This window comes from Alexandromys fortis, unplaced genomic scaffold (assembly GCF_014885135.2).
Source record: "Alexandromys fortis isolate MF-2015 unplaced genomic scaffold, M_Fortis_MF-2015_v1.1 scaffold_101, whole genome shotgun sequence".
In the NCBI taxonomy this organism is placed as follows: domain Eukaryota; kingdom Metazoa; phylum Chordata; class Mammalia; order Rodentia; family Cricetidae; genus Alexandromys; species Alexandromys fortis.
Window position 1 is genome coordinate 962,275 of NW_026067983.1, and position 4,232 is coordinate 966,506.

Sequence of the window (4,232 nt, forward strand, 5' to 3'; positions counted from 1 at the left end):
TACTCCATCTTTTAGGCTTCATCTTCACTCAAATTATGGTGTTCTTTCCTGTACAAGAGCATTTTTTCCTGTTTCATTTGTCAGTTGTTGTTCTTAATGCTTGTGCTACTGGGTCCTGATCAAAAAGTCTTTTCTGTGCCTGTAAGTTAAGGCATGTTCTTACTTTCTTTTCTATCAGAGTCATGGTATCAGTCCTTTTGTTGAAATCCTTGATCCACTTTCACACACACACACACACACACACACACACACACACACACACACACGCATGCGCGCACTGTGGAATATTATTTCTTTAACTAGGCAGAGATTGATACATTTGTTTACTGCATTTGTTTTACTACATAAAGATGTGTTGCGTTTGTGTTAATTAAATAAAATTAACCTGGGCTCAGAGAGGCGGGGCTATCAACTAGCTGGCAGGAAGTAGGGAGGAACCTAGCGTGGGTTCTTTAATTGGAGCTGTGTGGAAGGAGAGAGGCTTCCAGGAATTCCAGCAAAGAGAGAATATTAGCCAGTTGCTACTCTAACTCTCTGAGCTGGCAGGTTTTCATCCTAGCTTTAATTTCAAGTTTTACTAGGATGATAGAGATTTATAGTTAAAGCTACCTTTTCTTGGCAGCAACAGAGCCATTGTCTGCAGAACAGAATCCCGTCCCTCAGAGTTCCCCCTCCAGAATTCCCTGGGTAGCGGGCTGCCAGTTGTTTAAAGTGTAGCCACTGTATTAAAGGTAAAATAGCATTTTGGTGTTCCACATTGGGTGCAAGTGCAGCTGACTGTTTTGGATTGCCAGTCCCAAAATCATGATACTGAGGCTTATTACCTCAAGTTATGAATGCTTGTCTTATCTTATGCTTATCCTACTAGCTCTTATAACTTATTTTGACATGTTTCTCTTCATCTATGTTCTGCCTTGGGGTTTTCACCTTTTTTTTTTCATTCTGTATGTCCTATTCTGTGTCTGGTTGGCTGGTAGCTACCTAGTTGGCTAGCTCCTCTCTTTCTCCCTTCCTCTCTCTTTTCTGGATCCTAGAGTCCTCCACCTACTCATTCTTTCTTCCCATCAGCCCCTTCTCTCCATCTACTGCCTGGCTTTTTATTAGACCAATCAGGTGTCTTAGGCAGGCAAGGTAAAACAGCAACACATCTTTGCATACTTAAGCAAATGTAACCCACCTGTACACAGTTAGACACATGCAGCCTACACAATGCAGCACACCTCTCCACAGTTAAAGCAATATTCTGCAGCAAATATATAAGGTTGTATTGCTGTGATTTACAGAAAGCACACTAGATGGGGTGAGGGTGGTGCTAGGGAACAATACTTGATTTGATCTGCCTTGAGTTCAGTTTTATTTTCCTAGAATCCATTCTCTACTTCACTGAACATTGATTTCTTAAAAAAAAGTTATTATTAGTGGTCACAAAGCAAAGATCAAACAATATATTTTTATCTACTCTGACACACTAAAATTGAGATTAGGCCAATTTAAGTGAGCAAAAAGTGGAAGTAAGGCTTTCTAGATGGGCATAGCTAATTAAAACCAGTAAGAACTATGTGATCCCAGTGGAGTGCAGTTTAATAGGCTGTCCTGAAGTACAATAACTTCAAGTTTGTTTGAGAATATGTATACCCTTTATTACTGTATTTCCATGCCTAGATGCCTACTTACCTCAGGCCCCGGCATGCTATTATAGGAAATGAGACTACCACTGTCCTATTGTGTTACTTTGTGACACTAGTCAGAGGCCATGCTCTGGATTCTGTGTAGATCACGGAATAAACAGAAGTGACACAGGGGGCTTTGTAGTCTGTGTGGGTTTTACCACCTTGTATGAGACAGTGAACATTCATAGGTTTAACAAAATTGATCTGAACAGGCTCTAATACGATTTGTATCAGGGGAACTGTATCTTTTTTTTGAAGGTCAGAGCTATGGCTTAGCAGATAAGGACACTTGCTTCAAGCCTCACGACATCGTTCAAAGTCCAGACCTCACATAAGGCAAAGTGAGAACTGACTCCCACTAAAACCACTCTCCTGATCTATGCACACACACACACACACACACACACACACACACACACACACACACGGCATGCCCTCGCTGTTGCCCCTCCCCAGTAGATGATGAGATGCAGTAGTTTTGAAAAAGTAGAATTTGGAAATGAAAGTTTTAGCTTAATGTAAATGTGGACTCGCTTGTAAGAGGCAATAGAGCTGCTGTGGGTTTTATCTGTCTTGCTTCAATGACAGCATCTACCACCCATCGGCACAATCAAGGCATCCGCACAGTCAATATACAGACATGTCTTCCAAGGATCCCTTTTCGTGGCCTTTTATCAGTTCCTATATGACCACCCCTCTCTTCCTCCTCTCACATTGACAATACCGTCTGGACCATTCTCCCATTGTAGAAATTTTTTTTTTTATTGAAAAAAAAATTTCCGCCTCCTCCCCACCTCCCATTTCCCTCCCCATCTCCCTTTTCCCTCCCCCTCCTCCCACTCTTCTCCCCCTCCCCCCACTCCTCTCCCCTTCCCTTTCCAGTCTGAAGAGCAGTCAGGGTTCCCTGCCCTGTGGAAAGTCCAAAGTCCTCCCCCCTCCGTCCATGTCTAGGAAGGTGAACATCCAAACTGGCTAGGCTCCCACAAAGCCAGAACATGAAGTAGGATCAAAACCCAGTGCCATTGTCCTTGGCTTCTCGGCAGCCCTCATTGTCCGCCATATTTAGAGAATCCAGTTTTATCCCATGCTTTTTCAGTCACAGTCCAGCTGGCCTTGGTGAGCTCCCAATAGATCAGCCCCACTGTCTCCGTGGGTGGGTGCACCCCTTGTGGTCCTGACTTCTTTGCTCATATTCTCCCTCCTTCTGCTCCTCATTGGGACATTGAGAGCTCAGTCCGGTGCTCCAGTGTGGGTCTCTGTCTCTATCTCCATCCATCTCCAGATGAAGGTTCTATGGTGATATGCTTATTATATCAAGACTAGTCTACAAATTGAATGACAGAGTGTAGTTTTATTGCCTGTTGAATATGGCAGTGCTTTGCTGGTTTTTATTGATGAGTAAGATTGCAAAGTATGAATGTCATGCCCATTCTGGCAGCACATACATTAAAATTGGGATGATACAGAGAAGATTAGTATGGCTCCTGCACAAAGTGTGAATGCCCTCCTAGTGGGAACACAGGCATTTCCAATCTGCAACTGTTCTGAATGATGCTGGCATAAATGCCTGTGCATAATTTATTTGTGTAAATGCAAGGCTTAGTATTTCTGCTTTCATGGGAGTGGTATGTTCAGGTTTTTAGAAAAAATACCAAAATGTTTTCTGCAGTGGGTGGGCTGTTGTATACCGCCACTAGCAACATCTGAGTGATGCAGTTTCTCTGTCTTCTCCAGCATTTGGCATAGTCAACTGGCTTTTATTTTAGACATCCAGGTAGATGTGCAATGATGTCATGTTGATATTTGTGTTCTCTCAGGAAAATGCTGAGCATCTTGTAGAGAGACAGAAGATCTTATTTATTTGCCTCCTGTATATCTTCTTTGGGGAAATTTTTCCCATCTTTTGCCCATATTCTAATTGAACTTTTAATTTTCATGTGTTTTTAGAGTTTTTAAAACAACTTAGAGGCTAAATAGTTTTTTTTTTTTAACAGAACTTAGAGGCTAAAACATCTATCAGATTTGCGATTAGGAAATATATCCTCCCAGGCTCTAGTTTGTTCTCTCATTGTCTTAGCAGAAGCCGGCCAAAATCTTTTTATTTTGATGTAGTATAATTTATCAATTATTTTTTACATCAAATCATGTATTTACTGCCCAGTCTAACACTTGTTGTTTAGACCTAGATGCAGACCCATTGTTTGATTTTTTTTCTGAAAAAGTCATAGTTATGTTTTATGTGTATAAGTCATTGAGATCTTATTTACGGTTTTATGTGTGTGCTATATGGATGATGTATGGAGGAAGGTGTCTTGTTCAGCATTATAGCTCTAATCAGTTTGCATAGCCAGAGGGCTATAATTCTTTTTCTATATATTAGGGTCTTCCGCTCTAATCCCTACCCTTTGTCCAGAGGGCTATCTATATCTATGATCTTGCTAGGTGTGGTGGCAGACACCTTTAATCACAGAACTGGGGAGGCAGAAGCAGGTTGAACCCTGTGAGCTCCAGGCTAGCCAGGGAGGCATAGTGAGACCCTGTCTACATGTTTAGTCCCTGCTA

General features: G+C 41.8%; 1 non-coding gene across 1 annotated transcript; it reads left to right on the top strand.

The window, feature by feature from the left end:
* The first annotated feature begins 3,092 nt into the window (after positions 1-3,092).
* LOC126511541 (U6 spliceosomal RNA) lies at positions 3,093-3,200 on the top strand. The gene has a single exon (XR_007594716.1). It is a non-coding gene; the product is annotated as a U6 spliceosomal RNA (small nuclear RNA).
* Positions 3,201-4,232: the final 1,032 nt, after the last annotated feature.